This window comes from Pinus tabuliformis, chromosome X (assembly GCF_031772625.1).
Source record: "Pinus tabuliformis cultivar Carrire ecotype Pingquan chromosome X, CPIR1, whole genome shotgun sequence".
NCBI lineage: Eukaryota > Viridiplantae > Streptophyta > Pinopsida > Pinales > Pinaceae > Pinus > Pinus tabuliformis.
In genome coordinates, this window is record NC_142308.1 from 1,478,754,065 (window position 1) to 1,478,780,815 (window position 26,751).

At 38.0% G+C, this 26,751-nt stretch overlaps 1 pseudogene; it reads right to left on the reverse strand.

Annotated features, from left to right (window-relative positions):
- Window positions 1–1,333: 1,333 nt before the first annotated feature.
- The window catches only part of LOC149145589 (bidirectional sugar transporter SWEET1-like), a 41,613-nt pseudogene continuing 16,195 nt past the window's right edge, over window positions 1,334–26,751 (reverse strand).

A 26,751-nucleotide genomic window follows, 5' to 3' on the forward strand; every position in this document is an offset into this window, starting at 1 on the left:
ACCAAATGGTGTGAGGTCTAATTGGGACCTCATATCGGAGAGATCCCCGATATGTTGGCAGCATCCAACATTGTCAATAGTTTTGTAAATGATATGCATGCTTTGTTTGTTAGGCTAGGAACCAAGAGGGTCAATTAGGGCCCCCAAATTTGAGGTTTATACAATCTTAAAATAGGCACAACATTCATTCTTGCTATAAAATTTTATCAATTTAAGCATTTTCAAAACAAGTTATATGCCACACTGTACAAATTGAGATTTGGAATATAAAAAAAATGTTTTTAATAATGTTAAAACCCACATTCTTGCATAATGAAAGGATATATATATAACATGTGACATAGAATCTTAAAATAGGCACAATATTCATTCTTGCTATAAAATTTTATCAATTTAAGCATTTTCAAACAAGTTATATGTCACACTGTACAGATTGAGATTTGGAATATAAAAAAAAAATATTTTTAATAATATTAAAACCCTCATTCTTGCATAATGAAAATATATATAGATAGATAGATAGATAGATATGTTCTGTACAATTCCATAAATTTTTTTAAGAAAAATATATTGTTAAACTACTAATGGAATGGAAGCATGTGCATTACAATTTGAATAAAATATAGCATATCATTGTTAGAATTTTTTAATATAATCATATAGAAATTCTATAAATACGAATTATATATTTAAAAACATAATTAGATTTCCTACATTTCATCTTTCTATATTATATTCAAATTCATTAAAAAATAAAGAGAAGAATTCTTCCAAATTATCAAACTATTATTCCATGTTTGTATTAATATATGCTAAGAAATTATCATTAAATTATATTCACCCTTATTTATTAGTCCCTGCCTGGGACTAATAGCGATCGATCGATCGTTGACCTACCATTACTTGATACTTTGACCATTTTATTTTCTGTGTTTTCACATTTTAACCTAATTTTGATGCTCCCAATTTTATTCAACAAAATTTTACCCAAAGTTTTTGGTTCGGCAAACAATTGAGGTCTTATTGCAGCCTTCACGTTGCCCGATGCAAAATTATTGAGGCAATCTCATATTATCCAAAGTACGCTGTGGAGGCAAAGTTTGCAATATCATCTTATCCTAAGTTCTTTATTTCTAGGGCTTGTTCCACCTTACGCCAACAACTAATTTAGACATTTGTTCATAGAGATATTTGCATGTTGACCACCTGTCAGCGTATGGAACCCTGTCAAAGCTTATATCACAAACAAACAGAGAACCCTGTGAGGAGCCTTTCAACTCTGTGTACTCGTTCCTAACTCTGGTGAGTTCTTTTGATCTACACTGAAGCCATCAACATAACATCGAGTGAGCCAGGGAAGCCATGCACCGTGAGATCCCACCTCATAGATGCACGTGCCCAGATGCTTGACAGCTTCACCCATGTGAAGCAGTTTCAACAGGTATTTGATTTCTTCATCTTTCTTCTTTTAATTTCCTGAAGTGTTATCAGAGAATTTGGTTATGCTTCCTACCTCAAAATTGTTTTCATTATAGGAGCACAATTTGCTTTTCCCTACACATAAGATCCCTTTTCGACATCGGTCATTTGATCAACGTCCTGTACCTTTCCCTCCATTTCTAGAGGAGGAGACGATGTATCACTGTTGTTCTTCTTCCAGTCTTTGTAAATAACATACAGAATCAACTGCAATGCTCCGAGCACACTTCCAGACCCATTTGGTACCTGTGGATACATAAATCCATTTAAGAAATTAACAGGTCCATCTCATTAATACAGCGTTAACATAGAGTTACGTCAAAATAGAGTTTTCTAAATTCCGGTTTTATAAGAATTTTAGGTTGCAAAGATAAAGATTGCATGTAAGGGAATATAATAGAGTACTGAAAGTGGTGTGCTCAATAATATTTATTTTATTCTTTCTTATAGAGGGCTTCCAGAAATTAGAGGATAATACACATAATTAAATCTTTATGCGGAAGGTTATTCATTCATGAAACCCAAAACTGTTTATCAAATGTACCTAAATGGTGAATCAATATATTTATCATCTATGGTTAAACCTACATAAACGAATGGATCGTTTCCCAAGAGGCCAAATATGAACCAGGAGGTGCCGCATAGGAAGACAAAGAGAGACAGGAAGAATGGCATATACTTTACGCTCTTCGTCTTAATCACCAACATCTGCACACCATCGAAATCACGCTTCGGGTCACTTCAAATATAAACCATTTTTTCACTTTTGAAGGTATCTATTTTTATAGATTTGGGTAGAATGATTTATTTCTAATGAGATTGAATTACATACAATATAACAGTGTCATTATTTTGCAAAAATCTAAATATTATTTTATTATAATAATAATAATTTAGTTTTAAAATAAGATTAGTTTTTACGATTAAGTTTATTAAGACATATATATTTTATTTTTTAGTTTTAAGATAAACTTTATTTTTTAATTTTAACCTAAATTTATCAAGGAAAAACATATTCTCTTAGGAAAAACATAAATTAGAATTATCTTTGGTAAGGAGGAAGTAAAGAGATTTACCGTTACTGACAGAGGAGATCCGTACATACATATGGAGGAGATTGCTCAAATGAAGCCGCAAAATAACCCTCTAGTTGTTCCGTGGAGTGCCAACAGCGACACCAGGACGACCATTGCAGAAAAGGTGAGAACAGCTACCAAAAGGCCAAATATCTTCACCTGTTTCATTGTCATCATTCAAATGGGGATCATCGTCCTCGAAACAAATTTATTAATCAATACTATACTTACCCTGTATTTCTCGTCGCGAATATAGCAGATGAACACAATTACGTAGCAGAGTTCTATGGTGGCCCCAGTTCCGTTAACCGTGCTCATAAGAAGGTCATTGGGTGATACAACCGGCATGCCATACCATGCAGAAAGTAAGCAATTCAAAAGCGTGGAAACATACGGAAATCCAGAGAACTGTTGCGTAGATTTGTTCTTAACAATCTTCCAGAAGGTAATTCTGCAAAGTACCAATAGGATCATAAACTAGAAGCAATTACGAATTGCATATGCATCAATATGTTTCCTCATTAAATGAGTACATAAATTTCCCTAATCAAATTGCTAGAATGCTAACCTGCTGCATTGCTGCCGGAAATTAATGATAAATCACCTCTGTGGAAGCCGCGTGCAGAACACTGGTGGTCATTCAACACGCTCTCCTTGAGCTGAAGGTGAGTGGCGTCAATGCATTTTGTATAATTTTCAACTGCTGCGTCCCAATTTTTTTCTCTGAGTCATTATCGGAATTCAAAGTGCCTCCATCCATGGAGTTATCATAGCAAACCCGTTAAATAACGTCATTTCCAACATAAGCTAATGTACATGTGTGAAATATACAACCTACTTTAATGTAAATGCTGATGCGCTTTATAATATGAAATATAATCCATACCGATGTCTCTGGGGAAATATTCAATGATTTCTGTATATATTTAGGATCTACATCTTGATGGAAATGTACGGGCCAAACTACTTCAGTCTACTCGGAATAGTAACTGTTGTGGTGAAGCACACTTCAGAATCGGAATTATTTGGTAAAATACTTTGATGTTTTCGTGCTTTTCTTTTTCCTTTACACACAAGTTTAGCTAAGCGATTTACAGAATTGCCTCCCCTAACCAGCTGGATATTCTGGAAATCGGATTTTAAAACAACAAAATACAAAAGTGATGGAATCTGATGCGGTGGAAACATAGTTTTCTTCCCATACACGGATTCGGAACCATTTGAAGAGCCAGTGAGAATAGCAGAGGAACCATATAGACGTCAGGCTAAAGTAAAGGATTTTAATTAAAAAAATTACAACTGACCGAATACAAAGCATTGATGCAGAAGATCGTAGAATACCACATTTCCAAATAAGAAACGCTACAATTTTTTCCTTTTGCAACAATGCTCTCAGCTGACTGTTGTCGTTTTATTCGCACTTTTAGTTAAAACCCTAATTAAATTGCTATTTACAGTTCATAACTTCTGCTCTTTAATATTTATACTTCACGTTTTGAAAGACTATGGTTATTTATAATTCTGTTGGGTATTTTTTATGTGCAAAATACCAAAAACAAAATAAAAATTTACCACAGAGACGATGCTCTGTTTACTCTGTCCAGGATCTTTTGCAGAGAACCTCTTTAAACCAAATTAACTCAGAACACAGTCCATTACACAGTCACAACACATTTCTATTGATTTAAAACAAAAGAACTGATACATATTTCATCCTCTGTGCAAAGAGGGATTCACAAAACAAACTCTGTTACTCTCACAGATTTTCCATTGCTGTGGATATTACAAAAACAGCTCTTTGTTCTTCAATGGCTAAATCAAGACATTACATACACATTTCTATATCGCACTGTTGTGCATTTACGAAAGAAAATTGCACTATCGTGCGTAGCCACCACTCACAACACACAAAAAAACTATATCACGTAGACTTTTTACGACATATATAAAACAAACATATAAAAAAATGTGCCCATAACTATATTAAACACATGCCCATAACCATATTAAAGGCCGCCACCCAATTCTACGTAGACACATTAAAAACCATAAGTTCATCACCTACGGCGGTCAACACAAAACGACAAAAGAGACTTTCAATCCACGCAAAAATCGATTTGACACGGGCGGTATGCATCTTCGGGAAATCAACGGCTTAGATCGCGCGCCCAGATCACTTGGCTGATCCAACGAGGTTCGGGAGCCAACCTCGGGCAAAACAAACGGACTTTAGCGTCCGGGGAGAGCAGTTTTCGGTGTCGTACTAAGGACGCGTGGCGGAGTGTGATTGTGTCGGAGCCTCAGCTATGGATACCGCCTTTGGTGAAGGGCGGTGCGGGGAGACCGGGTGGTTTTCAAGAATCTTCCGCGCTGTTCAAAATTAGAATTTAACACTCCCCTTTAATTTTAACAGTCGCGCATTCGGTCATTCCCAAGCATTTTCTCAAAAATTCGAAACTCTTCTGAACCAGTGGCTTTGTCAAGATGTCTGCAACATGTTCCTGGGTCCTGCAATGTTCTAGGACGATTTCGCCATTGTTCACCAATTCTCTGATGTAGTGAAACCTAGTATCGATGTGTTTCGTTCTCTTATGAAACACTGAATTCTTTGACAAGGCAATAGCTGAGCTATTGTCACAAAAGACCACTGTTGCTTTTGCCTGCTCTTGGCCTAAGCTTCTCAACATCCTTCTCATCCATACTGCCTGACATGCTGCTGCTGTCGCTGCCACATATTCTGCCTCTGCTGTAGACAATGCTACAATGGATTGCTTCTTAGAAGCCCATGAAATGACTCCTGAACCCATGCTAAAAACATAACCGGAAGTGCTCTTCTGATCATCTACACTTCCAGCCCAATCGCTATCTGTGTACCCAACCAAATCTGAATGTTCTGAGGCATGATATAGAATTCCAAACATTTTGGTACCTTTCACATACCTCAAAATTCTCTTTGCTGCCTACCAATGTACCTCCTTTGGCCTCTCCATAAATCTGGAAATTAAACTAACAGCATACATTAAATCAGGCCTAGTTGCTGTTAAATACATAAGGCTGCCCACAATGCTTTTGTACAGGCTAGGATCAAAATCCTTGCTGCTGTCCTCTCTGCTGAGTTTTAATCCCATCACTGTGGGAGTGATTGCTGCCTTGCATTCTTCCATCTTAAATCTGCCCAAAACTTGATTTACATATCTTGCTTGAGATATAAAAATTCCTTTTTCATTTTGATCTACTTCTATGCCTAAGAAGTATCTCAACAAACCCATGTCAGTCATTTCAAATTCCTCTTTCATGACTGATTTAAAATTCTCAATGAGTTGATCATCATTACCAGTGAAAATAACATCATCAACATATAAGACAACAATCAAAATTTTACCATCCTTTTCCTTGATGTAGACTGTGGGTTCTCCTTCACATTTGTCAAATTCATTATCCAATAGATATGAATCTATCCTGCTGTACCATGCTCTTGGCGCTTGCTTCAGCCCATAAAGATCTTTCTTCAATTTGCACACTTTGTGCTCTTCTCCTTTCTTCTCATATCCGAGAGGTTGTTCCACATAAACCTCTTCCATTAACACTCCATTTAGGAATGCTGATTTCGCATCCATTTGGTAGACTTTCCATTTGTTTTGAGCTGCTATGGACAGCACTGCTCTCACTGTTTCCATTCTTGCAACCGGGGTGAAATTCTCCTCATAATCTCTCCCATACTGCTGCTTGTAGCCTTTGACAACCAGCCTTGCTTTATGCCTTTCAATCTTGCCTTGAGCATTGCTCTTGGTCTTGTAGACCCATTTCACACCAATGACTTCTTTGCCTTTTGGTAACTCAACCAAATCCCATGTTTTGTTTCTTTCTATGGCATTCATTTCCTCATCCATAGCTTCTATCCATTTTCTATCTTTAATAGCTTCTTCAAAATGAATAGGATCATCAACATGACAAAACAAGGCAAATAAGGAATTCATTCCTTCTTCATAAATCTCACTTAAGTTTCTGAATTTCTTACCTCTTTCATTCGGTGTGCAAGTGCTTGAAGATGCACTTGAATTTCCTCCTTATGGTGTGCTTGGAGAAACACTCTCATTGATCCTCAATGGTGTACCTAGTTGTTCTTGTGTTGGTGTTGCTGTTTGGGGATTCATTTCAGCCACTTCCTCTTCATCCTCATCATGAGACAAACAGTTTTTAACATTCACTATTTTCTCGATGCTTCCATCCCAAGCCTCCTCTTCAATGAATTGAACATCCCTGCTTACAAAAAATTTCTTGGTAGATGGGATATACAACCTGTAGGCTTTGGATTCATCACTATATCCAACAAGGATACACTTCTCCCCTTTGCTGTCCAACTTCTTCCTTAGCTTATCTGGAATGTGAGCATAGGCCACACACCCAAAAACTCTCATGTGGGTGACTACTTGCTTTCTCCCACTCCATGCCTCTTCTGGCACTTTGTTCATGACTGCCTTTGTAGGACACCTGTTCAAAATATAAACTGTACAATGTACAGCTTCAGCCCAATACTCATTTGGAAAATGCTTTGCCTTCAACATGCTCCTTGCCATCTCCATGATGGTTCTGTTCTTCCTTTCAGCAACTCCATTTTGCTGTGGGGTGTACCGAGTTGTGAACTGTTTATGTATTCCATTTTCTCTACAAAACTTTAGGAATTCATTTGAGATATTCTCACCTCCTCTATCAGTTGTCAATACTTTTATGTGCAGCCCGCTTTGGTTCTCCACAAGTGCTTTGAAGTTTTGGAATTTCTCAAAGACTTCACTTTTGTTCTTGAGGAAATATATCCAAGTCTTTCTTGTAAAATCATCAATGAATGTCAAGAAATATAGGCTGCCAGCTAATGATGGAGCTTGCATTGGTCCACACAAATCTGAGTGGATAATCTCTAAGGGTGCCTTTGCCCTTATACTTTTCCCTGATGGAAAACTCTCTCTATGTTGTTTGCCCAATATACAACCTTCACAAAGGCTGTCCGGCTTCTCTATTAATGGTAATCCCTTTACCATTCCTTTTCTGCTCAATAAGTTTAGACCTCCAAAATTTAGATGCCCGAATCTCAAGTGCCATAACCAATTTTCATCCTTTGGCACGCTTTGGAAGGCCTCTTGGGTGACTGCTGCCATTTCCTTCTTGTTCTTCAAGTCTGCCCTGATCCGGAGAGGGAACATCCTGTTCCTTGTCATCTTCACTTCAGCAATGCATCTTTTGCTGGGTGGTATATCCATGATGGTGCAAACATCATTTTTAAATAAAACATTGTACCCCTTATGGACAAGCTGTCCAATACTCAAGACGTTACATCTCATTCCGGGGACATAGTAAACATCTGCTATGGTTTTCCTTTCTCCTTGTTTTGTAAATATTTTTACCTCCCCTTTTCCCATAACAGACACTTTACTATCAGTTCCTAGTGTGACCTCTGATTTCAAATTCTGATTTAAGGCTGAAAAGAGGGCTATATTCCCTGTCATATGGTTGCTGCAACCTGAGTCTAAAAACCATATGTCTTCACTATGTGTTTCAGCCATGTTACAAGCTAACAGGACATTTTCATGACTGTTGTTTTCTCTTGTAACATTTGCATTCTGTCTACTGTTCATATCATGCTGTTTCTTTCTACAATCACTAGCATAATGTCCATACTTTTTGCAATAATAGCATTGAACATTAGATTTATCATACCTTTGTCCTTGAGACTGATACTGATCTCTTTATTGGCTGCTGCCTTGACCTTGGTTCTGATTTGGATTGCTGCCTCTTCCTTGTGCATTTGATGGGTTGTTCCTTCCTCCTCTGTTCTGGCTTCTACCTCTTCCTCTTCGGTTTCCTCTTCCTTGACCCCTTCCTCTTCCAAAGGACATCTGGGTCTTGAAGGCTTACTTAAGGGATGAGTTTTCATTCCTACTCAACCTCTGCTCATGAGTTATTAGTGATGCATGTAGCTCATCAACTGAATAGTTTGAGAGATCCTTTGTCTCTTCAATGGTGGTGACTATGGCATCGAACCTTGAGGGTAAGACCCTCAATATTTTCTCCACAATCCTTCTGTCTTCAATGGTTTCTCCATGATTTCTCATTTGTGTGATTACACCAATCACATGAGTGAAGAATGAGTCAATGTTATCTGACTCCTTCATGCACAGATTCTCAAAATCCTTCCTCAGCAATTGTAGTTTTGCTGTCTTCACTCTCTCCATGCCTTGATAGGCTGTCTTGAGGGTTTTCCATGCTTCATTTGCTGTCTTAGCTGCTGCTAACCTTGGAAATATACTCTGGTCCACTGCTAGATACAACAACATACTAGCTTTTGAATCCTTTTTCTTATTGCTCTTCAGCAGATCCTTCTCTCCCTGAGTTAATGCATTGAACTCAGTTTCATCTGCTGGTTCTTCAAAACCTTCCTCAACTATTTCCCATAAGTCTTGGGAAGCAAACAGGGCTTTCATAGTTATTGACCAGTAGTCATAGTTCTTCCCATTAAACTATGGGAGCTGGGTATTAAACATACCCATACCAGTGTATGTGCTAGCCATTCCTTGACTGTGTATTTAAAAACTGACTGTCTCTTCAATAACAAACAAGATAGCTATGAGGAATACCTGAATCCTTCGTTGTTTGAGTCTTCTGTCTGCCTGAGAAGTTTTGCTGCAGCAACAACCTTCTCCCTTCAGCTTCTTTAACTTCTTTAAAGAGCCTAAGCCTTGCTCTGATACCACTGTTGGGTATTTTTTATGTGCAAAATACCAAAAACAAAATAAAAATTCACCACAGAGACGATGCTCTGTTTACTCTGTCTAGGATCTTTTGCAGAGAACCTCTTTAAACCAAATTAACTCAGAACACAGTCCATTACACAGTCACAACAAATTTCTATTGATTTAAGACAAAAGAACTGATACATATTTCATCCTCTGTGCAAAGAGGGATTCACAAAACAAACTCTGTTACTCTCACAGATTTTCCACTGCTGTGGATATTACAAAAACAGCTCTCTATTCTTCAATGGCTAAATCAAGACATTACATACACATTTCTATATCACACTGCTGTGCATTTATGAAAGAAAATCGCACTTTCGTGCGTAGCCACAACTCACAACACACAAAAAAACTATATCACGTAGACTTTTTACGACATATATAAAACAAACATATAAAAAAAAATATGCCCATAACTATATTAAACACATGCCCATAACCATATTAAAAGCCGCCACCCATTTCTACGTAGACACATTAAAAACCATAAGTTCATCACCTACGGCGGTCAACACAAAACGACAAAAGAGACTTTTAATCCACGCAAAAATCGATTTGACACGGGCGGTATGCATCTTCGGGAAATCAACGGCTTAGATCGCGTGCCCAGATCACTTGGCTGATCCAACGAGGTTCGGGAGCCAACCTCGGGCAAAACAAACGGACTTTAGCGTCCGGGGAGAGAGCGGTTTTCGGCATCGTACTAAGGACGCGTGGTGGAGTGTGATTGTGTCGGAGCCTCAGCTACGAATACCGCCTTTGGTGAAGGGCGGTGCGGGGAGACCGGGTGGTTTTCCATAATCTGCCGCGCTGTTCAAAATTAGAATTTAACACTCCCCTTTAATTTTAACAGTCGCGCATTCGGTCATTCCCAAGCATTTTCTAAAAAATTCGAAACTCTTCTGAACCAGTGGCTTTGTCAAGATGTCTGCAACCTGTTCCTGGGTCCTGCAATGTTCTAGGACGATTTCGCCATTGTTCACCAATTCTCTGATGTAGTGAAACCTAGTATTGATGTGTTTCGTTCTCTTATGAAACACTGAATTCTTTGACAAGGCAATAGCTGAGCTATTGTCACAAAAGACCACTATTGCTTTTGCCTGCTCTTGGCCTAAGCTTCTCAACATCCTTCTCATCCATACTGCCTGACATGCTGCTGCTGTCGCTGCCACATATTCTGCCTCTGCTGTAGACAATGCTACAATGGATTGCTTCTTAGAAGCCCATGAAATGGCTCCTGAACCCATGTTAAAAACATAACCGGAAGTGCTCTTCCGATCATCTACACTTCTAGCCCAATCGCTATCTGTGTACCCAACCAAATCTGAATGTTCTGAGGCATGATATAGAATTCCAAACATTTTGGTACCTTTCACATACCTCAAAATTCTCTTTGCTGCCTGCCAATGTACCTCCTTTGGCCTCTCCATAAATCTGGAAATTAAACTAACAGCATACATTAAATCAGGCCTAGTTTCTGTTAAATACATAAGGCTGCCCACAATGCTTTTGTACAGGCTAGGATCAAAATCCTTGCTGCTGTCCTCTCTGCTGAGTTTTAATCCCATCACTGTGGGAGTGATTGCTGCCTTGCATTCTTCCATCTTAAATCTGCCCAAAACTTGATTTACATATCTTGCTTGAGATATAAAAATTCCTTTTTCATTTTTATCTACTTCTATGCCTAAGAAGTATCTCAACAAACCCATGTCAGTCATTTCAAATTCCTCTTTCATGACTGATTTAAAATTCTCAATGAGCTGATCATCATTACCAGTGAAAATAACATCATCAACATATAAGACAACAATCAAAATTTTACGATCCTTTTCCTTGATGTAGACTGTGGGTTCTCCTTCACATTTGTCAAATTCATTATCCAATAGATATGAATCTATCCTGCTGTACCATGCTCTTGGTGCTTGCTTCAGCCCATAAAGAGCTTTCTTCAATTTGCACACTTTGTGCTCTTCTCCTTTCTTCTCATATCCGAGAGGCTGTTCCACATAAACCTCTTCCATTAACACTCCATTTAGGAATGCTGATTTCACATCCATTTGGTAGACTTTCCATTTGTTTTGAGCTGCTATGGACAGCACTGCTCTCACTGTTTCCATTCTTGCAACCAGGGCGAAAGTCTCCTCATAATCTCTCCCATACTGCTGCTCGTAGCCTTTGACAACCAACCTTGCTTTATGCCTTTCAATCTTGCCTGCAGCATTGCTCTTGGTCTTGTAGACCCATTTCACACCAATGACTTCTTTGCCTTTTGGTAACTCAACCAAATCCCATGTTTTGTTTCTTTCTATGGCATTCATTTCCTCATCCATAGCTTCTATCCATTTTCTATCTTTAATAGCTTCTTCAAAATGAATAGGATCATCAACATGACAAAACAAGGCAAATAAGGAATTCATTCCTTCTTCATAAATCTCACTTAAGTTTCTGAATTTCTTACCTCTTTCATTCGGTGTGCAAGTGCTTGAAGATGCACTTGAATTTCCTCCTTATGGTGTGCTTGGAGAAACACTCTCATTGATCCTCAATGGTGTACCTAGATGTTCTTGTGTTGGTGCTGCTGTTTGGGGATTCATTTCAGCCACTTCCTCTTCATCCTCATCATGAGACAAACAGTTTTTAACATTCACTGTTTTCTCGATGCTTCCATCCCAAGCTTCCTCTTCAATGAATTGAACATCCCTGCTTACAAAAAATTTCTTGGTAGATGGGATATACAGCCTGTAGGCTTTGGATTCATCACTATATCCAACAAGGATACACTTCTCCCCTTTGCTGTCCAACTTCTTCCTTAGCTTATCTGGAATGTGTGCATAGGCCACACACCCAAAAACTCTCATGTGCGTGACTACTTGCTTTCTCCCACTCCATGCCTCTTCTGGCACTTTGTTCATGACTGCCTTTGTAGGACACCTGTTCAAAATATAAACTGTACAATGTACAGCTTCAGCCCAATACTCATTTGGCAAATGCTTTGCCTTCAACATGCTCCTTGCCATCTCCATGATGGTTCTGTTCTTCCTTTCAGCAACTCCATTTTGCTGTGGGGTGTACCGAGTTGTGAATTGTTTATGTATTCCATTTTCTCTACAAAACTTTAGGAATTCATTTGAGATATACCCACCTCCTCTATCAGTTCTCAATACTTTTATGTGCAGCCCGCTTTGGTTCTCCACAAGTGCTTTGAAGTTTTGGAATTTCTCAAAGACTTCACTTTTGTTCTTGAGGAAATATATCCAAGTCTTTCTTGTAAAATCATCAATGAATGTCAAGAAATATAGGCTGCCAGCTAATGATGGAGCTTGCATTGGTCCACACAAATCTGAGTGGATAATCTCTAAGGGTGCCTTTGCCCTTATACTTTTCCCTGATGGAAAACTCTCTCTATGTTGTTTGCCCAATATACAACCTTCACAAAGGCTGTCCGGTTTCTCTATTAATGGTAATCCCTTTACCATTCCTTTTCTGCTCAATAAGTTTAGACCTCCAAAATTTAGATGCCCGAATCTCAAGTGCCATAACCAATTTTCATCCTTTGGGACGCTTTGGAAGGCCTCTTAGGTGACTGCTGCCATTTCCTTCTTGTTCTTCAAGTCTGCCCTGATCCGAAGAGGGAACATCCTGTTCCTTGTCATCTTCACTTCAGCAATGCATCTTTTGCTGGGTGGTATATCCATGATGGTGCAAACATCATTTTTAAAGAAAACATTGTACCCCTTATGGACAAGATGTCCAATACTCAAGAGGTTACATCTCATTCCGGGGACATAGTAAACATCTGCTATGGTTTTCCTTTCTCCTTGCTTTGTAAATATTTTTACCTCCCCTTTTCCCATAACAGACACTTTACTATCAGTTCCTAGTGTGACCTCTGATTTCAAATTCTGATTTAAGGCTGAAAAGAGGGCTATATTCCCTGTCATATGGTTGCTGTAACCTGAGTCTAAAAACCATATGTCTTCACTATGTGTTTCAGCCATGTTACAAGCTAACAGGACATTTTCATGACTGCTGTTTTCTCTTGTAACATTTGAATTCTGTCTACTGTTCATATCATGCTGTTTCTTTCTACAATCACTAGCATAATGTCCATACTTTTTGCAATAATAGCATTGAACATTAGATTTATCATACCTTTGTCCTTGAGCCTGATACTGATCTCTTTCTTGGCTGCTGCCTTGACCTTGGTTCTGATTTGGATTGCTGCCTCTTCCTTGTGCATTTGATGGGCTGTTCCTTCCTCCTCTGTTCTGGCTTCTGCCTCTTCCTCTTTGGTTTCCTCTTCCTTGACCCCTTCCTCTTCCAAAGGACATCTGGGTCTTGAAGGCTTGCTCAAGGGATGATTTTTCATTCCTACTCAACCTCTACTCATGAGTTATCAGTGATGCATGTAGCTCATCAACTGAATAGTTTGAGAGATCCTTTGTCTCTTCAATGGTGGTGACTATGGCATCGAACCTTGAGGGTAAGACCCTCAATATTTTCTCCACAATCCTTCTGTCTTCAATGGTTTCTCCATGAATTCTCATTTGTGTGATTACACCAATCACATGAGTTAAGAATGAGTCAATGTTATCTGACTCCTTCATGCACAGATTCTCAAAATCCTTCCTCAGCAATTGTAGTTTTGCTGTCTTCACTCTCTCCATGCCTTGATAGGCTGTCTTGAGGGTTTGCCATGCTTCATTTGCTGTCTTAGCTGCTGCTAACCTTGGAAATATACTCTGGTCCACTGCTAGATACAACAACATACGGGCTTTTGAATCCTTTTTCTTATTGCTCTTCAGCAGATCCTTCTCTCCATGAGTTAATGCATTGAACTCAGTTTCATCTGCTGGTTCTTCAAAACCTTCCTCAACTATTTCCCATAAGTCTTGGGAAGCAAATAGGGCTTTCATATTTATTGACCAGTAGTCATAGTTCTTCCCATTAAACTGTGGGAGCTAGGTATTAAACATACCCATACCAGTGCTTGTGCTAGCCATTCCTTGACTGTGTATTTAAAAACTGACTGTCTCTTCAATAACAAACAAGATAGCTATGAGGAATACCTGAATCCTTCGTTGTCTGAGTCTTCTATCTGCCTGAGAAGTTTTGCTGCAGCAACAACCTTCTCCCTTCAGCTTCTTTAACTTCTTTAAAGAGCCTAAGCCTTGCTCTGATACCACTGTTGGGTATTTTTTATGTGCAAAATACCAAAAACAAAATAAAAATTCACCACAGAGACGATGCTCTGTTTACTCTGTCCAGGATCTTTTGCAGAGAACCTCTTTAAACCAAATTAACTCAGAACACAGTCCATTACACAGTCACAACACATTTCTATTGATTTAAAACAAAAGAACTGATACATATTTCATCCTCTGTGCAAAGAGGGATTCACAAAACAAACTCTGTTACTCTCACAGATTTTCCACTGCTGTGGATATTACAAAAACAGCTCTCTATTCTTCAATGGCTAAATCAAGACATTACATACACATTTCTATATCGCACTGTTGTGCATTTACGAAAGAAAATCGCACTTTCGTGCGTAGCCACAACTCACAACACACAAAAAAACTATATCACGTAAACTTTTTACGACATATATAAAACAAACATATAAAAAAAAATATGCCCATAACTATATTAAACACATGCCCATAACTATATTAAACACATGCCCATAACCATATTAAAAGCCGCCACCCAATTCTACGTAGACACATTAAAAACCATAAGTTCATCACCTACGACGGTCAACACAAAACGACAAAAGAGACTTTCAATCCACGCAAAAATCGATTTGACACGGGCGGTATGCATCTTCGGGAAATCAACGGCTTAGATCGCGCGCCCAGATCACTTGGCTGATCCAACGAGGTTCGGGAGCCAACCTCGGGCAAAACAAACGGACTTTAGCGTCCGGGGAGAGCGGTTTTCGGCATCGTACTAAGGACGCGTGGCGGAGTGTGATTGTGTCGGAGCCTCAGCTACAGATACCGCCTTTGGTGAAGGGCGGTGCGGGGAGACCGGGTGGTTTTCCAGAATCCGCCGCGCTGCTCTAAATTAGAATTTAACAAATTCATAGAGCTGAATGATATTTTTATACAGATGCCGCAGATTTTATACAAGGAACACCTGGTGTTTTTTCTCAAGCCAGGTGTTCTTTTCTGTGACTAAAATAAAATATATTGCTGATAAGATACGTGGTGCTTCGAACACCATACCAGATCTATTTTAACCTGTCAACTAAAATAAAATGAAGTATTCATAAAATACGTGTTGCCACCCAGTACTATTTTCTTGCTACCAGGAATCCAAACAAATAAAGAATAAAAGGCTGAGATGAACACCATTCCTGAGATTGAAATAGGTCATAGGATGCCCTGCTGCTTGCTCGCTTGATGAGTCATAGAAGCAAATAACAAATTCAATTTCGTTTGTATTTTAACCTTGAATTAAATCAAGCATTTGCCACTAATGAAATCAATAGGACAAGTGGATATAGAAACTTTCTCTGCGCAGAGGGCTTCTGCAACAATTCGCTTCTGATCCTGCCAAGTGGTGAACTTGGAGAATTTCCTAATCAGGTAAACCCCTCCAGCCACACATAATGCCTTGAGCACTGCATTTATAACCCTGCTTCCTCTTCCGCTTCCACTTCCACTTCCACTTCCAGCTTTGTTATTATTATCCTTATAAGCAGGCGCTCCACTCCAGCTGCTCGTTTCCTCCTCCTGCAAACAAATTACATCAACCATCTTGTACTGCGTTGCCTTCAAAGAGATTGATTCAATCATTTGTTTGCCACACTGGATTGTGTCGCGTGTTAGAGGATTTAGTGCCCAACGTTGCTAGTGTGTTTGGAAGAGGGCCCAATCCGCAGGTTCTTGTATTTAGCAATTTAAATTAACATCTAGAAACTTGAGAACCCAACCAGGTTCGAACCACTTGTGAACTCGCATAGCCAAAGCCGAAGCCGAAATGGAAGAGGGCCCAACCCAGTTAGAACCAGTGACCTCTTGATCTGCAGTCAAATGTCAATCGACTGGGGCCAACACGCTGAGATAAGAAGGATGGTCAAATGTCATTTACAAAAGAAGAAAAGGGGACAGTGGCTTACATGCAAGCCTGGGGTCCACAACACGCCAGCCACTCGACTAAGAGGAGAGGACACACACATCCGTTAAGAAATTAGGAAGAGTTTATGAGGTTACGAAATAGCAATGATGTGACAGGTGGGTTGGATGCACTCCCCAAATGCTTGCCCCACGTCTTTTCCTACGCTCGGTGTCTTTATATCTGTAATAAATGATGTATATAATGGAGGTTCATATAAAAAAATATTTTTAATATAAAAGTTAATAATTTTTTTATTTTTTTTTTAATATAAAAGTTAGTAATTTTATTTCTTTCTGATTTTTACATCATATCTGATTTTTGAAATAAATAATTATAAAAACCAAACAAGAATTTTGAAATAAATAATTATAAAAACCAAACATACTATTTTTTATGATCTCAGTTAACTAATAATTGATTATTTTTCTCAACAAGCTTAATTTTTATCATATATTAGGTCATATTGAATATCGAATAGTTTTTTTTAATTGTAAATAAAATTTTTAGATCATATTGAATATAGAATAGTTTTCGTTTTAATTGCAAATGAAAATTTAAAATAAATATAATGTCATATTTTTCTTCTTCTGAAAATAACAGCTTTCAATCCATTATTATAAAAAAATTACATATCTGAATACAAAGAAATTATTATAAAAAAAAATTACATATATAAATACAAAGAAATTTAACCGTTTCTAAAATATTCAAAACCTAAAATCGAGTGTATTAAAAAATAATCACTGTTATCAAATTTACATTAACATAAATTTAAAATTCCAACCTTCTTCGAGTGATCGACTTGTGCATTATGTTTCCTCTTACCGTCGTCCCATCTTGGATGAAACGAAAAGTCCTGCATGATATCATTCAACTATTCACTGATTAGATTTGTCTATTTGATACTTGGTGTAACTACCGTTAAGGAAGCAAAACAATCCACAGCACCTTTAAAATATTATCCAAGACTTTTTCAAAATGTCAGCTAGCTTCTTTGCCGAAAGCACGAGAAATGGTGCACAAATCAAAAAAGGGCTTCATTCATTTGTGCTTGAGGGAAGCCATTCGCTTATGGCAGGGACTACTGGCTGCATGCAGCACTTGTTTGACATGAAATGGTTTTTCATAAATTTCAAATGAAGTTTGGTCTATATGTTTTTAACTTGATATTTTATATGTATTATTATTGAAAAAAAATTGTGAAAAGAGAGTGACTTAAAAATACTCTAAAACGTGAATTATCATGTTATTTTATTATGAACATAATTATTTATGTAATATTTTAACGGATTTTGATTTTTAAGGAAATAAAATGATATATTTTTGAACTTTTTATCTAATTGTAGTAATGGTTTACGTTATGTTCTTCTTATTTTTAAAAGGGTATACTTGCACTTATATATCTGTAAATTATATTTCTAAAAGTGTTAAAAAAAATATTGTTAGGGTGAATGTTGTCATTAATAATTAATTATATTTTTTATTCACTATTCAAATGTATGTTTAATACAATTTTGTATTAATTGTTATACTTAAATTTGGAGGTTATATATATATATATATATATTTATATATTATTGAAATTATATGGGATAATTTCGATAAATTTTTATAATTTATAACATTTTACCATTTTTATAATTAAAAAAAATTTAGTATTTTATCAATTTCAAAAATATTTAAAATATAATATAATTTAATTCACAATATTAATTAATAAATCTAGGGACTCTGGCGAAGTTGGATAGCTAGGGTTGGAGTTGAAGATAGGATTTTGGATTCAGGGTACCATGGCGGGGAGTGTAGGGGGGAGTGTTGCTCCCTCCTACAGCTAAGCAGTCACAAGAGGAAGTCGGAATGCGGGAAAGAAACATTTCAAAAAACCACTGGACAAGATCTCAGAAACCAGAAGTCAAAGGACATCTGGAAGAAGCGAAGATCAGGATCAAGAAGGGGATCAACAGCAAACAAGAAAAGGAAAGGAGATTGAAGGCAGTAGTGAAAAATCGACTTCCAGAAAGACTACGGGAGTCTGCAAGTCCAAACCAGGTATTATTCCTCAGGTTGTATTAAGCGACCCAGCGATACAAGCTCATAGAGATCATATGACGGAGCATGCAATTATATGCAAGTTCATGGGGCTATGGCCGACAGAAAGGGCTTTACATGTCTGGATAAGAAGCTATTGGAAGCCAAAGGGGGAAATACATTTACATATGGGATTTAAGGGCTTTTTCATAGTTTTGTTCGCAAGCCTAGAAGACAAAGACAGAGTGTTTGAAGGGGGACCCTATTTCTACACTGCAGCATGACTCTACATGCGGCTATGGATGATGAACTTTTTCCCAGAAGGTGAAACATTCACTTCAGTACCAGTTTGGATCAGACTATATTCCCTTCCTTTGGATTATTGGTTGCCAGAATCTTTGAAAACCATTGGCAACAAGCTGGGGCATTTTCTAAAAATCTCAGAGGCAACTCTGAAAGGAACATATACCTCCTTTGCACGAATATGCGTGGAAATGGATCTATCTAGAGCCCTGCCAGAAGCGATAATTTTAGAAGTATATGATGAAGAATGGGTGCAGATAGTGGACTATGAGCACATACCATTCAGATGCCACAAATTCCATGAACATTCGCATCTATATAGAGACTGCCCTATAATCAACAGAGAAGATAATCAAAAAACCAATGTCGAGAGAGATCACGAGGGTTTCACCAAATTTGGGAGTAAAGGAAAAGGAGGAAAGCATCCACACAAGAAGGCAAACGAGGACAAGCACATAAGGCAAAACAGTTTCAAGATCCTGGAGGAAGAAGAGGGGATCAAGGAGACAGTCCAGGACATGGAAAATGTAACAAAAGAGCAGGATAGGGTAGCTGACATGGAGGATATCATAGTAGACAACCAACAAAAAGATGATCTACCAAACCTGATGGAGATCAGCAAGGACCAGGAGATGACTCCAAGTGAAGTAGGAACAAAGGACCATGAATTACAGGAGATTCTGGATAAGGAAAATTTAGATCTGGAGAAATTTCTAGAACAAGGTAAAGAGCTAGGAGTGGACTCCCTGCCAAAAGAGGATTATGATAGAGTACAACAACTCTTTCTCTGGAAGTCACAAGAGAAGGGAGCAGGAGTCAAAAGAAATCATGAAAGCCAGGAGCTACGTGGGGTCAAGATGATGGAGAATCCTCAAGCCCAATCTCCAAAGAACTCAGGTAGGAAAAGACGAAGAAAGAGGCAGAATGAACTGCTGAGCGAGTGTGGAAAATTGTTGATCAACTCAAGTAAGATGAAAGATCTTGTCGGTTATTCCTTTACTAATATTTCTTAATGAAGTTTATAACCTGGAACATTAGAGGAATAGGTAATATAAGGAAACAAAGAAATCTTAGTGACAAAATGAAAGAAGAAAAGCCAGACATGGTTTTTATTCAGGAGACAAAATATTTGATGGAAAAGATAAGAGATATTCATAATAAGTGGTTATTCAATTATGAGTATTTAGAGGTCAAGTTAGATCATTCGATGGCGGGGATTCTCACTTTGTGGCACCCTGAAAAATTGGGAATTCTAGATGCAGAAGCATCCAGGAACTACCTTTCCCTGATTTGTCAACCTGTGGGGTACAAGGAGATATACATGATTACAAATGTTTATGGACCTCAAAAGCTAGCAGATAAGCTCAAGCTTCTAAATTCCCTGGAGTAACTTAGAGAGAGACATCCCACTCTGCCCTGGATCATTGCAGGATATTTTAATATGATAAGATCTCTTTCGGAAAAAAAAAGGAGGCACTAGACAGCTAGGCAGAGACTCCATGGCCTTCCAGAACTTCATTAGGAACATGAGGCTGGTGGATACTGAAACAATAAATGGAACCTTCACTTGGAACAAAAAAAGGGGAGGGGCCCATCAAGTCACTTCCAAACTTAATAGATTCATGATCTCAGAGGACCTCTTTCTCTCAGACCTACCATGACAGCCTCCATTCTGCCCTTTGGAGGATCAAATCATTGGCCTATGTAGCTGGGAGCCACCTTTAAGGGAACTCCGAGAAACAGACCTTTCAGGTTTGAAAATGCCTGGCTCTCACATCCTAATTTTACTAATAACATTGAGACATGGTGGAGAGAGGAGTTGAATATTCAAGGTTCAAAAATGTATATGCTCCAACAGAAACTTAAACATATAAAATCCCATCTTAAAGTTTGGAACAAAAATGAATTTGGAGATATCTTCAAATCCAAAAGAGAAATTGAACTAAAGCTCCAAGAGATCAATTAGATCATTATCACATATGGCTTCACCAAAGAGAGGAAAAAATTAACTAACTTTCTGCAGGAAGAATGGGAGAATCGATGCTTACAAGAAGAAATTTTCTGGAGGCAGAAATCAAGGATACAATGGATTAAAGAGGGAGAAAGAAACACAAAATTCTTCCACAAAACCACCATAGCTCATAGGGAACACAACAGAATCATAAAGATCAAGGATTCTCAAGGCATTGAGCTAGTTTCTCACAATGATATGGAATCAGTCCTTGTACAGCACTTCTGCAACATTGCAAAGGAGCCTCTAGAGGACAGATCTAGGTTCATTGAACATTTCACCCAATATATCCCTGGCTGGTCACCAAAGAGGACAACCACAATCTAACAATAGGCTAGTTTCGAAAGAGGAAGTCAGTGAAGCGATTAAGGAAATGCAAAGTGGAAAAGCACCAAGACCCAATGGATTCAATGTAGAATTCTTCAAAGCCTATTGGGAAACTGTCAAGCATGATATCCTCAAGGTGGTGGAAGACTCAAGAAGATCCAAAAAGGTACTAAAGGCTCTGAATGCATCCTTCATAGCTCTGATCCCAAAGCAGGAAAATGCCATGACTCCGGATGGCTTTCAGCCCATAGCCTTATGTAATGTGGTGTATAAAATCATCTCCAAAGTGATAGCCAATCGACTCAAACCACTGCCACCCTCTCTCATTTCAGAGGAAAAAATAGGCTATGTGGAGGGAAGACAAATCCTCAACAATATCATCCAAGCTCATGAGGTGTTACACTCTCTCAAAAGTAACAAACAAGATGGCATGATCATTAAATTGGACCTCGTGAAAGCCTATGACAAAGTGAGCTGGGCTTACATAAGAGCAATTCTAAAAGCCTTTGGTTTTGATCAGAACTGGATAAGGTGGGTCATGGCATTAGTTACCTCAACCAGTTTTTATATACTGCTTAATGGAGCTCCTTCTAGGACCTTCACTCCCTTCAGAGGGCTTAGACAAGGAGATCCGCTTTCACCGTTCCTCTTTGTCCTCATGATGGAAGGGCTTGGAAGAGCGATTAAGATGGCAAATGCTGAAGGAAGAATTCAGGCTATCAAACTCACTGCAGATGGAGAGGTAAGCACTCATCAACAATTTGTAGATGATACTATGTTGCAGGGCATACCTACCATCAGGGAGGCCAGAGCAATTAAAAATATCTTAAATGACTTTTCCATGGCAGCAGACACTGAGGTAAGCCTTAGCAAATCCAAAGTTTTTTTCTTTAATACTAATATTGCTATTCAGAGAAATATTACAAGAATTCTTAGATTTCAAAGAGAACAACTACCTTCCAGATATCTTGGCATTCCTCTTACTGACAAACAGCGAAGCAAGAAAATGTGGGAACCCATTTTAAATAAAATTTAGGACAAGATCAGAAAATGGACTTGTAGATCACTAAATCTGGCAGGACGCCTTGTGCTCACACAGCCGGTCCTACAGGCCATTCCCATTTTTATGTTTTCAGCTCTTCCTGCTACTCAAGGAATTAAGCAACTAATAAGAAACATTCAAAGGGATTTTCTATGGGGTTGAGGGGAAGAAAAAAAGAAGTGGGCTTTAGTAGCCTGGGACAAGATTTGTAAGCCCAAGAGCCATAGTGGTTTGGGGCTTCATGATCCTGAGACCCTCAGCAAAATCTTGGGAGCCAAGCTTTGGTGGAGATGGATTAAGGAACCAAATATACCCTAGGATAAGCTTTGGAAAAAGAAATATCCCAAGCACTGGTAGGAAAAGGATCATATTAGAATGTCAAGGCAAATCAGGGGCTCCCATATTTGGAACCTTGTCTGGGATAATAAAAGCATTGTTCAGCACCATTTTTTTTGGGAAGTTCGGGCAAGGGATCTTGCTCGATTTTGGGAGGATAACTGGCAACAGGAACCCAACCTATATAGGGATGAATATGCAGATCTCAAAAATGACACAGACAGCGAAGGCATGGTTCTGGTAAAAGACTTCTTGGATCAGGGAAGGAATAATGGAAAATGGAGGGAGTGGAAGGATCTAGGATACAATGATGAAAATCACTTGAAAACCAAGGCAAAAGACCTCACCCAGGAGCTCAAGCATAGAAGGATTCTTGTCTCCTCCTCAACAGATCAATTAAGATGGGGAAAGAAAATTGAAGGCAACTTTAACCTCAAAGAGGCCAAACGGGAAGTCACAGGATTTAATTTTGTAAATCCTGATTAGCTATGGAAGAAACTTTGGCAAAGTCGGCATTGGATGAAAATTAAGCTTTACATCTGGCTAGTGTAACAAAGGAAGATCTTAATTTGGGAGAATCTCCTCAAGAAAGTCTTCATTAGTCCCTCTATGTGTTACCTTTGTGGCGCGCATGAGGAGATGATTGAACACCTCCTCAACCTCTGTCCTTTCACTTTAAAGGTGTGGGACTGGATGGCTGTATATTTAGACAAACTAATAGGGACAGTTTCAGCATATCCAACACTCTAAAAAACTGGAGGAAGAATTTCTCAGGAAATGAGATAGTCAATAAAGTCTGGGTTCTAGTTCCAGGATTTGTCATCTGGAATGTATGGAAAGAATGTAATAGTCAAATCTTCAAAAACAAAGAGCACAGGCCCAACACATAATTGAGCAAATTCTAAGGCAACTCAAAGACATAGTTAGAAGCTTGCTGAGGAACCTTCCCAAAGATCCTCCCCTACCCCAAGAGGAGAGAATTTTACTTCAATTGGGGCTCCAATCTATTAATCCTTTGGAAATAATGAAGACAGTGAACCCTCTTAACACGAGTGGGACCGTCTGGAAGCCTCCTCCTTATGGTTTCTTAAAAATCAATATTGATGGAGTAGCTAAGGGCAACCTAGGTTTAGCGGGCTTTGGGGGTGCCATAAGAGATTATCAGGGACAAATACAGATGATCTTCCATGGCCACTTGGGGAAGGCTACAAACAACATGGCTAAGCTCATGGCATTAGAGAAATGCTTGGAAATCCTAGTGAATTCAGGTTCACACAATGTTATTATTGAAGCGGATTTGGAATTAATTATTAGAGCGGCTAAGAAGATTAGTAATGGCACCTCTCCAGATAGATTTTCCAAGCACTGGAAGCTCCTGCGGGTTTTTTACCGCATCTATTCTCACCTGCGAACCCTCAAAACTGTCAGATTTTCTCGTGTGAAAAGGAAGGCTAATATGTTAGTGGATTAGTTGGTGAATGAAGGAGTCATAAATAGGGACAGGGATTTTAAGCATGCTTGGGATTCGCTTCCCCCAGGTAAATTGCAGGAGGACTGTTTATGTAATGCTACCTAGGATATGGAACTATGGATAAACAGGGAGGATCAGAGAAACCCTGAAGACCAGCGGGAGGTTGGAGAACTCCATATAGTCAAACCCGCTATGGTTCAGTGATTTTCCAAGGTCAGGTTTCCCTTGGATTGAATGAAGAATGGTAGCCCTCGTCATTTGGCTTAGGTGGTGGTTGACAGAGAATCCAGGTGAATGGGATTGGTTCAAGTACTGCCCGCTGGAAAGAATTAAGGGTCAGCACGTGGCGAATGGTCAAGTGGGCTTTTTCGCGATTCAATCAAACCAATACCACAAGCGGTATATCGGGCAGGATCTGAATGGTTCACAGTTTTTCTGTGTTTGGATCTAATTCTACTCATTGAGTGACACGTTGCAGAACGAGGAGAGAGAAAACTGCCCTCATCGAGTGGTTAACTCTCGTGCTTCTCGTCCTTCTGAAATCCATGATGACCATTGGATCTTAATCATTGGATCAACGGTGGCGATTGTGTGTATGTGTTGGTCGGACCCGAAAAAATTTAGAGTGTTATGCTTTAACTTCCTTCGGGTCTGTTTGTCAGTTTGCCAGTTTGTCAATTTTCAGTTTGACTTATGGTGGGACCTCTTACTTTGCTCCTTGTACCTTGTTTGGAGGTTCTCCCCAGTTTTCCGGTTTAGGTTCTCGTAGTTTTGGGAGATTGGTTGGCTTGGCCTACCCGACTAACTGCTGAACTCTCGCAGAGCAGGGGGCTACTTGTAAATTATGTATTTTTACTAAGTTTAATAGAAGGTCCGTCTCTTACTTGATCAAAAAAATAAATCTAAATCTAAATAATGTATTTATCAACAATTAATAATTTTTATTATTATAATTGGGTATACATAATAAAGGATATTGGTTATCAAACTTCATATTATGTGACATTCCCATACAAATTTGTGATTTTTTTAATTGATATAATTATATTTTTAGATATTTATTCTTTTCTCTTTTATATAATTCTTTTTACTAATTTAATATTATGAAATTATATGCACTAAAAGAAATTAATTTTATATTATAACTTATATATATTAAAAAAATAATTAAGCTAACATTATAAATTTTATATTATAACTTATATACATTAAAAAATAATTAATTTAACATTATAAAAGTAAGTTCTAAAATATTTAATATTTAATATTTAACCTCTGTTTAATAATTACTTTCCATAGTAATGATTTCCACTTTGACATAAAAGTTGGTTTATAAAAACAATATCAATGCATAATATAATATAACTGCAATATAACTTTAACGATTTGAATCATTTTGTTTTCCAATAATTATTATGTATTACCTATAACCACTCAACCAGAAATTTCAAAATTTAATGTATCGTGAAATTCCTTAAGTTCATTGTAACTAGTGCAATCTAACTTTAATAGTTTGGAAAAATTTGTTCTACCAATGATCATTATGTATTACCTATAACCATTCAACCAAAAATTTCAAAATTTTATGTATCATGAGATTCTTTAAGTTCATTGTAACTAGTGCAATATAGAAAAAATTGTTTTCCAATGATTATGTATTACCCATAACCACTCAACCAGAAATTTCAAAATTTGATGTATCATGAGATTCCTTAAATTCATTGTAACTAGTACAATATAACTTTAATAGTTTGGAAATTTTATTTTATGAGTGATCATTATGTTGTACCTATAGCCATATAGCCATTCAACTAGAAGTTTCAAAATTTGATATATCCTAAGATTCCCTAGTTCATCATAACTTCGGTGGATTGTGCCTATAGCCATTCAACCAGAAGTTTCAAAATTTGATATATCCTAAGATTCCCTAAGTTCATCGTAACTTCGGTGAATTATAACAAGTGAAAAACATACAAATAACATTTCAAACATGTTACATAAAGGTTATACCCAACTCCACTACAGTGTTGATAAAGAACATTACCACTTCATGAGTCGTAAAAGCGATATGACATTTACAATGTTGGAAATTTATAAAAATCTTCTCGTAAAGAAGGACAATCATGCATATTCGTGACCTTTTCTATTATGAAATGATGCCAACGTTGACACCTTTGAAAGAGCAAAATAATATGAATATGGTGTCTTTGCTAGTTATATTTTTAACTCTCTAGCATTTAATAGCTTAGATTGCTTATATTCTATTACAATCATGTTGGGGCTTTATAGGTCAGGACGACAAAAATATTACAATAGATGAGACTGGGCAAGTGATAGGGTACTATAAACTCCCTGGTGTGGAGTTAAACTGTCCAATTGCACATTTACTCCACAATTACTAGAAGTTAAACAGTGGGCGATTTTGTCATTGTTGGGATGTTGTGCAAGTTTGCATCAGACGACACCAGCTGTTCCATCAGAGCCCTATGCTTAGCAGCTATGTAAACTGCTTTGAGCAATTTACCCTCCTAGAAATCTTGTGCCCATTTAGTGCTTAGGTAGATGTGGGAGGAGGGTGTTACAGAATGGTATCAGAGCATGGTTCACCCCTCGAACTAGATGGGCTATGTGTTGGTCATGCATGCATGTCAATTGCATGTGTGTCTCTCACCCTTGCATTCCATGTGCTTGTGGTATTTGCATGATGTTGTTCATGATTGCAGTGATGTCGTCATGTGAGATTTGAGGTGTTATTGTGGAATGCA